Below are 14,244 nucleotides of genomic sequence, written 5' to 3'. Positions count from 1 at the left end.
AATATAATTTGTTTAAGCAACCACTGGTGTTGACACCCAATTTCGTCCATCCTTTATTCCAATTCATTTTCTTGAGCTTCTAAGTTATTAATAAATAAAATATGTTATTTTTCGCCCTTACTTTACTATAATTTCTACTACTATATTTATATTGTTAAGTATTAATACGTCGTACATCGTTACTTACTTATTATGTATTGATCATAAGATATAACTTGGGTAATATTTTACTCTATTATTACTTTGCTTATAATTTATATACTAATGATAAGATTATTATATTAATGCTGCTTTATTATTATTATTATTATTATTATTATTATTGTCATTATTACTACATAATATATTTGATCTAATTTAGAAGCTCAAAAGAAATATGAAAAGAATGGATTTTCAAAACAAGAGTGGGACATTTTATTTACAATTTGGCAAGGTTTTGTAGTTAACCATTTGGCCATTTTTATCAGCTCATTTCATCCGGTCCAATCCGTAGCCCACTATCCGTTCAGCCCATGTTTTAAATTTTATCAGACCAGCCAATTACCCATTTCATTTGACCCGGCCCATTTATCTTTAATCAGTTGAAACTAAGGGAAAATAAACCCTAGCCGCACAACCCCTCTCTCTACTTTCTCTCTCCCTCTCCATTTCTAGCAAAACCCTAGTCTCCTTTAACCGAGCACAGTCCTGTCTTTCCATTTCCACGCAAAATTTGTCCTCACGTCTGCTCACTCGCGTTTGTCCTGTCGTTGAAATGGCAAAGGATTCCTTTTCTCGCTTCAAACACAACAGATCCTCAAAGACCAGAGAAAATCGGTCCATTTCGGGTACAAATCACGTGAATGGTCCCTAACGTTCAAATATTGTGACAGAGATTCGGCTTTCTGTCTTAATTTGGACTGACCTTGAAAGGGATTTTGAAATAATCGGAGATGGTGAAATCCCGCAAAAATGTTAGCGAACCCTAATCCTACCCTATAAATACAAACGCATGAGTTTTTAAGCAAGGCCCCATTTCGCTGCACTCGCAAAAGGTCAGCAATCCCCAACCTCTTTCCTTCTAATTTCAGTCTTTAATTCTTTAACTATTTGTGATTATTGTGTTTTAGCGGGTGATTAGTGTTGGTTAATGAGTGATTAGCATGTTTATGGCTTATTCGTCTAATGTGGACGTAGGTTAGTTGTAATCATATAATGTTGGTCCTGTTTTAGCTACAAATAAAAGTCTCGCGCACCGATTGGGATAGTTATTGGTTTAACTTAGCATAGTTTCTCTAGATTTTAATTAATAAAGGTTAGTCATGGATCATCTGCTTCAGGTTTAAGTGTATGTATTTTAAATGGTCAGCCAGTCTTATGAACTGATTAATCTTTTTTTTTTCAAAACCTGCTTAAATTACATATTGCCTACTTATCTGTTGGCCTGTTGAAGCCTCTGATCGTCATTTCCCTTTAATGTCCATGGTTTGATTAATATTTAAGTATATTGCATTCAAGCATGTTATGTTTAGGGTAAATGTTTAAGCTTAGAAGACGTATGATTAAGAAATCTACATGCCTTGCCCAAATTTCATTGTGGTAGTGTAATCTTGTCATGAGTCTTGTTTAAGCTTAAAATCCAGTCTACTTTAAGGGATTTAGTCATAATTTGAGCTTGAAACATGCCAGACTCAGTGGATGTGCTTCTGTCTAAATAACTTGCCAACAAACGAAATACTTGAATATGCTAAAAGCTAGTTGGACTCTTGAATTTGTTTTCATGAAATGATCTGTGCCAAGAGAGGTTTTAATTCGATAGCTGCTTATACTCTATTGTCCCTGGTAATCTCATACATGTCGCCTCTTTAAGTGTTAAACAACAAATTTTAAACCACTAATGAGGTCCTGAAAAAATAAATTCCTGATTGCAGAAATCTTGTATGGGGGTTTTATCTTGCATGTATGGAAATTAGGATTTACAAAAGGATTACTCTGCATGAATTTCCAAATTATTTTTTTGCAAATCATGAACTTGCTCCTTTATTTCGTAATTGCTTTGAAGTATTAGTTAAAGTCAGGGACAGAAAAGACTGTTTTGTTCAGGAATCATTCACGGTAAATCTTTAGCATAAAGGAAACTATTTGCTTGTATGCATAAGGATTAATTCCATTCGAGTTTAATATATTTTCCATAGTTCATTGCACTCATAAAACGTGATATCGCTTCTCCTTCGTTTTCGCTTTTCTATCAGATTCACGGTTTGGTTTTTAGGCAGTCTTAACTAGTTTCATCTCTGTTGGGATTCTTCATTGATGTTCACGCTAATTTATGTGACTAGTGAGTTTCAGTACTTATTTGCTTGGCTGTCTGAATTAGGATAAGTTAGAATACTGAGTTTGCTTATTAGAAGAAAAACAAAATTGTTGTTTGTGCACTAGTTCGATATAGACGTTGGTAACGTGATTCTAGTTTTGAGTAGCTTTGTCAATGGTTGGCATGAAGCTGATTTTGGGATTAGTTTTTACTGGGTCATGGTATAGCCAGTTCTGGAATTTCCTTTTCTATATGCCCACGGCTGGAATGGAAATGAATGAAGGGATCCAATCAGAAAAAACATAGACTAACCGGCATTAAGAAAAAATACAGTAGCTCTTTCAGAATTTTGTTGACTGTGAATATAGGTTCATTTGTTGTCGATGTGATTAATGATCTCTCAGAAATATTCTCGTTTATGATTTCAGTCTTATTTTTCCTCTACAGTGATAGTTTAGTAATAGTGCTACCAAACATGGTGAACTTGGTGGACATTAACTTGGAATTAATTGTTTGGATGCATCTATTTCACTCTTCATAGTTCGTTAAGAATTAAATCTCCATTTGCTAATTCCTCTTATTTTCTTTTCTTTGTTTACATGTACACTTCGGAGCGATATGGGGTCTTCACAAAGACTCATGATCCGAACAGTCTCGTTTTGAGATTCTGCGGCATTTGGACTTTGCATGCGTCTTCCTATTCGACTCTCATTCTCACGACATTCATTTGAACAGAAAACAAAAAGAGTGGCTAGCTAAATGGCGAATCACTGAAAACTTTACTCTTCTACGGAAGCCAAATATGGCTTTAATCATCTCATTTTCATTCTCCGATGCTTGTTTATATGTTTGGCGTGACTAACCCCTATTTGTATTTGCGTGACTAATTCCTAAGACCTAAGTTACTATAATTTAAGGCTAAGTTTCATTTAAGGTTTTGTTCTAGATATTAATAGAGTACTTCCTTTTTTACGCTGAACACGACATTTAGACATATGGAATTGAATAAGTGAACAGTTTACCACATTGTACTGATTTTAGAATTGGTCTTCCAAATTCGTATTTGGCCGGTCGTAGTTTAATACAAGTGTCCTATTAAAGACTATCCATTTGTTTCTTTGTTTTCTTTTTCTAACGACTCATACTTTCCTTTAATCTAAAATGGATCTTCAGATTACTAATGCTAAGTTGTATTTGTTTCATCATGCAGAAGCTTTGTATTTACAAAAACCATTTTCAGTTTCTGTCCGTCTTACCAAAGTGGATCTAAACCAAAATATTTTCCGAGCATTAGTTTTGAATATTGTCCACCCTTTGACATAACTTTTACAGCCTCGCACATAACCTTTTTAAATTAACACAAGTCCGATCGGTTAATTATTGTTAATGGGTCTTAAAGGATGCTTAATACCTTCTCTTTAGACTAAATGAACCCTTACCTAGAATCTTAAGTTAGTAGACCTTAACACGGAGTTAAATTTAGAAAAATAACTTTAATGAACTTTAGGTGTATTAACCTCGGAATTATCGGGATGTTGTAAACTATTTTGACTCCGGTTAAAATAGGGTATAACAACTGGTTGTTTATAACGTACCTGTTGCCTGGGAAGTGTGCTCTACTCTATCTATGAAAACCAACATCCTCAAGATATTTGGCGACGCTCATATCCAAATCTTTGATTTGTTGAAAATGATCATTAAACTCGTCCCTCCGATATGCTTTCGCTGCATCATAAAAATGGTGCATCCAATCTCCACAGTGAAAGTTTTTATGGATGCTTTCACCAAGGTGCTTCATGCAAGCTCCTAATGAGCTTCAGTATAAATCTTTGAAACTTCTTTCTTTATAGATGGATGTCTATCAGAAATTATGCACAACTCATTAGTGTTGGGGACAATCTCGAGCAATTGTTCAAAAAAGTACTGATACGAGGCATCATACTAAGAATTTACTACATAAAATGCCAAGGGGAATATGTGATTTTCGGTATCCAGCGCCACAACAGACAACAACACTCCGCCATACTTTCCAAACAAATGTGTTCCATCAACAGCTAGAACTTTTCTTGTATAAGCAAATCCGTTTATCCAAGCTTCATAGGATACAAAAAAATACAAGAACCTACCACGAGAATCAATCTTCAAATCTGTCTTGCTTCCTTCATTTGTAGCATGAATCATATGACGGTACTTATCTATAACTTCATATCCGTGTTCTGGTGTTCCTCTTGTCAAAGATTTTGCAATATAACTACCCGCCAGACACTCCAGTAACTAATCTTGCGTCCCAATTCTACACGAATTGTTTCCTTAATTTCTCTTGTAGATAGGCTGTTCCCCTCGATAAAATTATTTTCAATATGTTTAGCAACGACTTCAGCGGTTGCGTGTCAATGATGGCTTGTAAGATGTTGTACTCCACATGTGTGCATATTATGGTCTGTGGTAATACGAAACCTATCGGTACCCTCAAACTTCATAGCTCGCAGTGGCCACTTGCAATTCTTATCTACACATTTGACATTGTAGAATTGTTTTCTGTTCTTTACATGCTCAAAACTAAAAGTATTCTTCACGGCAGCAAGGTTCAACGGGATTTTCAATTCTTGCTTCTTCTTGAAAGTTAGACCCGAGAAAAATCCTGCGCCATCTTCATGACTGTGGCTACATTGTGTTGAGCCCTCAACCCCCTGTGTATTGCTCAGATTAATAGGAGAATCTGTATCTTCTTTTGCCCCTTCTACCCCTACGGTATTGTAATCAAATTCTAGAAACTCTGAAGTAGCTTTTACCCCCGTTGTATTGTAATCAAATCCAGAAAAATTTCCAGCTTCTTCATGCCCTACTGCATTGCTAGCAAGTCCAGGGAACACTCCAACTGCTTCTCCAGATTCTGGAACTTCTATTGGCCCAATTTCAACCACATTTACCCTTAGAATGGCCCAACGACGACCATCTTTGTCAACATCAGCTAAATAAGTGAACAAATCATCACCATCCTTTATTTCAGAAAAATGTGTTTTTTCAATTGCAACAATGCTGAGCATGTAAGTGATTGAGAGATCCTTCGGCGCACAACATAACTTACACCTAGTAATGACGATATCAACAAATTCATCATACGTAACATCCCTCCTCACTAGTATCAGTATTGTAAGACCACCCTTCGACTTCCAACTATAATGCTCATTGGTCTCTATCCATTCACTATGTAGATCAACTGCTAATAGTATTTTGTCCCCCATTAATTGTCACAACACCTGGCGGATATTACAAAGATACATATTAGAATTTGTGACCATATTATAGTCTACTCGGTATTTATACATGGAGAATTTATATGCAGGCTCGTAGTGTTAACAACATGTGGTTGTTTAAACAAAGTTTGGTTGCTTACATGGAGCCTGCATGTACAGTGCAAACTCTTAGTATAAATATCATGCGGTTGTTTAAACTACATATGCATATTTAAATACATTAGGATGTGCAGTTTTTTAGTGTAAACACAACAATTTTAAAAAATATATGATGTTTATGTAAACACCATGTGCAATGCATGTCCTTTGTGTAAACACCATCCAGTTGTTTAAACAACATGCAGTTGTTTATAAACAACTGCATATTGTTTATAAACAACGTGCAATTGTTTATAAAGAACTACACGTTGTTTATTAACAATCTAGAAGAACAGAATGTTTAATTTAGAAAATGATGAAGAACGTTAAATTATTACCTTAAATCACTGAGATGAACTGTTTATCCCATTTGAAGCAAATTCCCAAACAGTGTATTAACAAATTACTATCAAGAACAGAGAAGTAACACAAATTAAAAAATCTTTGGTTTAGTGATGAAGAAGAAGGCAAATGCAGATTTCATTTTTGTTCAATGAAGATAAATCTAACCCTAGTTTGAAGAGAACAAGGCATTTGGAAGGCTGGAATGTGTTGAGATTGAAAAAGAAGAAAAAGATATGGAAGAAGATGAAGATGAATGTGGGGAGGGCTGGTTCTCCCGCTGAAATGAGCTGATTAGATGGGATTTTTTGTTGCCCTTTTGGCCAAATAAAACCTTTTATATGTTGGGCTTGTTTGTAAATAGAAAAACTTTGGGGCGTATAAAAATTTTCTTTTTAAAATGAGCATAACCCCATTAATACCTAATTATAATAGAGTCCCTTTTACCCAATTTTTAAAACTTGTGTCCTAAATCCTTAAATAAATAATCCAAAAGTCTCTTTTAATTCCACCCCCCGCTTTTCCTCTTCTCATTATAAAATCTCTTCATGGAAAGTTTTTTCTTCTTATTTGGTCTGCCCTTTTCCCCGTTATAAGATTTATTGCCATATTATGCATTTTTCTTTTTAGTACATCTATCTTCAATTCTTCTATAACCGATTATAGTTAGCTTTTTCATGTACTAATTGATTTTGTTTTTGAAAATTCAAAATTCATATACTTTTTATGTGAATGAAAACGGTTGTAGGTTGAGCTGGAGGGTAAATCACATGAGACAACGAAAAATTGTAAAAAAGAAATAAGAGTCTCTCGAGGTATTTTGTCTGAGGCATATTAGGATAAAATTTCTTTTATTTCCTTATTGTGTTTTGATTTTAAAATAACTATGAGTTTCTGATAGGTGGTGACAGCATCAGACGAAAAGGAATTAACTCCGGAAGAACTCGAAAAGAATTGAGATATCTGTATTGTATGTTCCTTCTTCTCTTTTTACCCGTATTGCTGCATTTTGCGTTCCTGTTCTTGATGCTTCATCATTGGTATATGTGTGCTGATGGTAATCACAATCTCAGAAGGTTAAAAAGAGCTTAAAACCAATATGGAGAACTATTCCCAAGTGCATAATGTGGGCCTTATGGCTGGAAAGTAACAAGGCATGCTTTGATGGGAAGAAGTTACAGATTTCTAGAGTACATAACAAATGCATTAAAAATTTGTACTTTTGGTGTAATAGCAATATTATATATAGGATGGAGAAGTATTTGGACTTTTTACACTTGCTAGGAGATAATATGTGGTATGGATTAAAAATTTACCAGTTTCAAAAAAAAAAATATGGTTATGATCATCTCGATAAGCGTAAAAGCTCAAGTTTAAAGTTGAATTGTTGCCAAATAAAGAAATATATCATTTTTGTGGCTTATATAGTCTTAAATCATCAACAAAGAAATATCAGCAGTTCTCCCAAGGCAAAGGAAAAACAGTAGATTTGATAGGGACAACACAAAAGATTGTTTACCTTATGTATTGCGGTCCATAAAACACTTCCTTTCTTATGAGGCAGTGGATAGACAGGTAGATAATGCAAAGTCCACAAGTCCTCAGGTCTCTGAAAGTATTAAAGGGTTCATGTCAGCTTAATTATCTAAACTTTTGAAAGTCTCGATGAAATGCTAAATGCTAAAAAGATAGTATTGATATGGAGTAACTTCTATTGACAATTTAAAATGTATGAACATTTTAACATAGCACTAACCATGAAAAATATAATGATGCATAATAATCAGGATTAGACAAAATACCCCATGAGAAAGATTATCTTAGATCCAATTCGGAGTGAAAGGAATGCCTTACCAAATTGACATCGGGAAGTTCTTGAACTGCTTTATCCACATTTGTTGCAGTAGCTTTGACCTGCAAGAGAAGTCTGTTGATTACTAACTGTAACTAAAAAGATCTGTACTTTCCAATTAGAAACAAAATAATTTGACAAGTCCTAGCTAACTATTTAGATATTATTAAGTTACTCCTTCAGTTTGTTGTTGTGGTTCGCAATGCTGGGCACCCCCGTTATATTATCCACGCTAAGGTTCAATCCCGGGCGTGTGGGGGAGTGTCAAGTCCCACATTTGTTGAGGGAATAGTTGTGTTCTCCTTATATGGTCTTGGGAATTCCTCCCTTGGGCTGTGTTTGGTATGAAGGAAATTGTTTTCCTAGAACATATTTTCTTAAAAAATAAGTGTATTTCTTACTTAATTTCTAGTGCTGGTTAAGTTAGCAAAAAATATTATCCCAAGAGAATTATATGTAATCTAGCAAAACACTATAGGGGTGGGGAGTGGGGGAGGCGGGGTAATGTCACTTATAGAACTTGTTTTCCCTACTTCTATTCGGGAAGTCATTTTCCTTACGTTTAAGGAACTTGTTTTTCAAAAAAAAAAAAAAAAAAAATTATTTCCCAAAACATTTTGACCAACCAAACATGAAAAAATTGGAAAATGTTTTCCTTAATACCAAACACCCTCACCCTCATGAGCTAACTTTTGAAATTGAGTTAGGCTAGAAGGTCATATATTCACATGTCCAGTTGAGGTAATCCAATTGGCTGGCACATGAGGGTAAGAAAAATAACTCTAGAATGTTCCCTTATTTAGAGGAAGGATATATCAAGATTAACTGTAAGAACATCAGAAAATAAAGCACTTTGTTGACAAAGATTTTTAGCTAAAGCTTCAATGAAACAAGTTTCATTGTTTTAAAAGATTTTGGTTGTTTTGAGGAGAGAAACTATGCCAATTAAGGAATGGAGTGACTTAAGATTAACAAAAGAAAGTATATCTCTTCAATCAGGATGAAAAGAGTATTCACAGAACACTAAACGTAGCATGTTTAAGATTGCATTGGATGCATTCCTGATCAAGAGGCAAAACTGAAATTCTAAATGGCAGATCCTTGTTCAAAGGATTCATATAGGCGAGCCCATTTGTGTGGTGGAGGAGTATGTGACACAATTGAACATCCGAGTTCATTTTGTCTTGATGGAAAGAAAAGAAAAAGTCATGCTTACTGTCACGGGCCGCCTCCTTCTTCGTGTCAATGGCACACTAATGGCCTGTGCGGCGCCCGTAGTCCAGGGAGACTACGAGCCAGCCTAATGATAGTCCCAGGACTCATGGCATGACCTTGCACCTATGGCTTCAGAGGCTTAGCTTCAGCGGTGCCGCTGGGTCTATGTCAAGGCCTTGGCCTTGCCTTACTAGTATGCCCTTGTCGCATGTTTCATATGTTGGGTCTTTATCTGCACGCACACCTGGGGTTGGCTACGGACATGAAAGTCCCTTGCCTGGTGCTGAGCGTCACTGGTGCGCGCATAGTCCAATCCTCAAGCTTGACACTAGCCTGGTGCCTGTGCACGTGGCCGGTGCGGCGCCCGAGTAGGGCAACTCCTGAATCCTTGGCGTTTGTCATGTGTGTCCTTTGTAGTATGTCTATGGTGAAGCATTGCTAAACATAGACCTCGCGACATACTTCCATCCTGCATGGTGCAATGTCGCCCTACGACTGCACGTCTAGGCCAACGGACCCTTGCTCGCGAGGCTGAACCTAAGACAAGCTCACAAGTCAACACACGAGACTCTTAAGAGAGGTGCCTCGAGTGTCAAATCGGCATGGGGGGCTTTCTTATTCCTAAGGGTAGCCAGCAGGGCATGGTCGGTCCATACGTCAAGCCTCCGTCCCTCGTTGGGCACCCAACGCTGGCCTGTGGCCGAGCGCCGCCCATAGAGTTGCGTAACTCGTATGGGTACCTAGGATCCAATGAGGATGCCTAGGCAGGACCTTGAGGTTGCCCCTCAAGGTTGCTCACTTGGTGCGGCTTGATGGTGGCACGCACGGGGGAGGCTGGCTGAGCTGAGACACCTGTGCCCCTCTTATATATGCTTTAAAAAGAAAAACCCAAGTTTCCTCTGTAGACATGATTCAGCCTGAGAATCACACTTGGCCTTTCTCAATGATCCGAACTCCAAATGAAGCGCCGTCTATTCCTAACTCTTTCTCTTGACTTCCTTCACTCCTCCATGAAGTTTCATCCCATCCCTATGCTCGTGGAACGAGATATAGCCTTCAGAAGCTTTGACACTGACACTGCTTCTTGGCTAAGTCAAGCCCTTAGGTAAATGATGTTCAAATGACGCCAAACTTGGTAAGAACATTCCATAACATCCTAGGAAGGGTGTTGTCACCCGAAATCCCAAGATTCCATCCATAGCTCGAAAATGACCGAGACTGACACTCAAGCTCGCACGGGGCCGCTCATCCTTTGACGACCCGTGGGCTCATCCAGATCCTTGCTAAAAAATTTTGGCACTATTAGGATATACAATGATGTATATCTAGATGCTTGTTGAGCCCCACCTGTTGGAACCCCTTGTCAGCGCACGTTGCCTGCGCGGCTGACACTGCTTGTGGGGCTGACGTTGCCTGCGCGGCTGACACTCGCTTGGCCCGCTCGGGGCGAGCAGGGGTTATGGGCGCCAAGGCACAATGAAGGTAGCCCGTAACATTCTCCCCCACTCAAGCTAGGCATCGTCCTCGATGCCTCATAACGTCAACGACAACCCAGAGTCTGACCTCTTGGGGTGTTTTACATCGCGGCCCCAAATCCTATGGGTCTGCAGCCCATGTGTGTTCTTCTTGAAAATGGAGTCGTGCCCGTGCATTTCTCCCTCAAGTTTCTTCCAAGCGTGTCTCTCCACTTCACCTCCCGGTGTTCACTTGGAAAGCGCCTCCGCGCTTGCACCCTCTGGTGGCTAACTTCGTCGTGAACTAGTTGTCAACCATGCCATGATCCTCACGGCAACTGATGCATCCTCTGGTAGCTTAACTTTAAGTGGTGGCACTCTTGCTAGCCACATGGTAATTGTAGCAAATGGCAAATCCGATTGGAAATGCATGGGCCCAATGTTGTTGCAATGGGCGAATACTCCTCCACATGGGTGGTGGCAGTACTGAAGTGCTGATGCCGATGTTCCAAGATGTCCTCATCTCTTGGTGACACACTAGCGATGGAGCCTTTGGCGAGCAATGGCGCTCTAGGTGAGTGATGGCTGAGCCCTTGGCAGGCGATGCAGCTCTCGACGGATGATGGCTGAGCCCTTGGCGGGCGATGATGTGAGAACGACCTGCTGGCCGATGATGTGATGATAGTATGTCTGTCGATTATTTAATGACAGTATGTCTGCCGATGATCTGATGACGGTTGCCAACCTAGATTGAGAACGACAACACGGTGACCCATGTGAGCATCCCTTGGTATGGCACCAAATACTGTGATGATAGCCTGATGGCTTGTGTTTTTATGATGGCCTGATGGCCAATATGGGCATCCCTTGGTGTGGCGCTTCCGCCAACCATGCTGTTAGGGACCCTTTCTTCCTTGTAGGCAACTCACCTTGTTGGGTGTATAAGCAAGGTCAAATACCTATATCATAACTCAGAGTAACTTGCAATTTGAGCCAATGCTCTGGTGGACAAATTGCGGTTTACATAACGACTTGCTTGTTCTCTAGCACTGGTGGCTGTTTAAAGTTCAACTGTATCCCCAATTTGCATATAATGTGGCCTCTGGAAAAACCATGCTGCACCATGGCTTCTTCGGCGATTCGTATGCTTGGTACCATACGGTACTAAGAAGAACTCTTGGGACGCAGCCCTGGTGAGTACTTAATTTTGATCGAAGGGAGATAGCTTAATACATACGTGACCATAGGTCTTTGTTCTCAAATTGGTCCTTCCATGCTTGATACCCGATTCTCCCGTGTAGTACCTGTGTGACCGTCCTAGTTATTCGGTATCCTTTGGGTAGATCACATTCTCAAACTTAGAGCTTAGTTATTCCCCACTTTTATGTTGGTCAATGATCTTTGCCTCCTCACCTCAGTGATTCAGCATTATGTAACGCTAACCCCACGAGTCGTGGTTCATCCTGATTTTGGTGTTTCTTTGTGTACCGGTTTAACAACACAATATGTGACATGTTCCTTCCCAAGCTCAGTGGTTCTGCTCTTCAATGGCATCGCCTCCCTACATGGTGTAGTTCGGCTCTTTCCTGATTCGGCCTCCCCATTTAACTGGTTTGGCATTCCTTTACAGATGAGGTGGTTGGTTCCACCTGATTGTGACATATGAACTCCCCGAAAATAAGCCTGCACACAGGTCCTTCCTTACGTTGTCGTGGCTCATTGGCGCGCCCCGCTCTAGCACAATATCACCTAATGTCTAGAGCTCAACATTAGAGATTGCTCTCCTTCTATGATGATAGGTTATTGGCGATAGCTCGCCTCTCGCAACACATAGCCCAGATGATCGATTACATGTTGCGGCTTGCCCCCCTTGCTCTAGGCGTATAGCCCACTGGATGTTGATGGACTCACCTTCCATTTCTGGCGACCTTTATGGTGGCTAGGCATCTGTGGTAGTAATACATGCAATAATGCACCCTCAGGCAATACTTGAGGTCCACCCTTCCGGGAGGACACATGAAGAAAATGCAGCTCTCACGTACATGGAAAAGAGACCTTGATTGGGAAAGTTTTGATGCACTCACCGTCTCTACCTCATGTTTTAGTGAGTCCATGATTCGCTGAACGAAGCTGCTAACCGATTGTCAACAGAGTTTTTGTAACACTGACGGATGTGGACACATCCCCAACAACATAACGTAATAGTGCTACCTTCTGACCAGACGTGTCTCAATGGAATTCCTCTAAAATTAGTGCTCATTGTGTGAAAGACATCCTTGAAGGTACGTCGATGAAATTCGGATGCTTCAACATGAAATCATCTTATGCAACCGATGGCGGAAACAACGGTTGTGGCACGACATGATTCTGAAAAATGTAGTTCATGGTTGATGAAGAAAATTTTAACGGAAATTGAATACAACCAATCCCCTTTAGTCAGTGGCATCTGGTTAGCTGACTTGATTGGCATTAAGAACATCGCTTCCTGCCTTGATACGAACTCTGCACTGACATTCAAAAATGCACTGATGATATGATCTCTGTGCTCTGATACCAACTGTCACGGGCCGCCTCCTTCTTCGTGTCAATGGCACACTAATGGCCCGTGCGGCGCCTGTAGTCCAGGCGGACTACGAGCCAGCCTAATGATAGTCCTAGGACTCATGGCACGACCTTGTGGCTGTGGCTTCGGAGGCTTAGCTTCAGCAGTGTCGCTGGGTTGATGTTAAGGCCTTGGCCTTGCCTTACTAGTATGCCCCTATGGCATGTTTTATATGTTGGGACTTTGTCTGCACGCACACTTGGGGTTAGCTACGGACACGACAGTCCCTCGCCTGGCGCTGAGCGTCGTTGGTGCGCGCACAGTCCAATTCTCAAGCTTGACACTGGCTTGGTGCCTGTACACGTGGCCGGTGCGGCGCCCGAGTAGGGCAACTCTTGAATCTTTGGCTTTTGTCATGTGTGTCCTTTGTAGTATGTCTATGTTGAGGCATTGCTAAACATAGCCCTCGCGACATACTTCCATCCTGCATGGTTCAGCGTCGCCCTACGACTGCACATCTAAGCCAACGGACCCTTGCTCGTGAGGCTAAACCTAAGCCAAGCTCACAAGTCAACACACGAGACTCTTAAGAGAGGTGCCTCGAGTATTCAATCGGCACTGAGGGATTTATCATTCCTAAGGATAGCCCGCAGGGCATGATCGGTCCATACGTCAAGCCTCCGGCCCTCGTTGGGCGCCCTATGTTGGCCTGTGGTCGAGCGCCGCCCATAGAGTTGCGTAACTCGTATGGGTACCTAAGATCCAATGGGGATACCTAGGCAAGCCCTTAAGGTTTCCTTTCAAGGTCGCTCACTTGGTGCGACTTGATGGTGGCACGGACGGGGGAGGCTGGCTGAGCTGAGACACCTGTGCCCCCCTTATATATGCTTTAAAAAGAAACACCCAAGTTTCCCCAGTAGAGATGATTCTGCCCGAGAATCACACTTGGCCTTTCTCAATTATTCGAACTCCAAATGAAGCGCCGTCTGTTCCTAACTCTTTATCTTGACTTCCTTCACTCCTCCATGAAGTTTCATCCCATCCTTATGCTCGTGGAACGAGATATAACCTTCAGAAGCTTTGACACTGACACTGCTTCATGGCTAAGTAAAGCCCTTAGGTAAATGATGTTCAAATGATGCCAAACTTGG

Source organism: Lycium barbarum, chromosome 6, assembly GCF_019175385.1.
Source record: "Lycium barbarum isolate Lr01 chromosome 6, ASM1917538v2, whole genome shotgun sequence".
Lineage (NCBI taxonomy): Eukaryota > Viridiplantae > Streptophyta > Magnoliopsida > Solanales > Solanaceae > Lycium > Lycium barbarum.
This window is presented reverse-complemented; position numbering follows the sequence as displayed.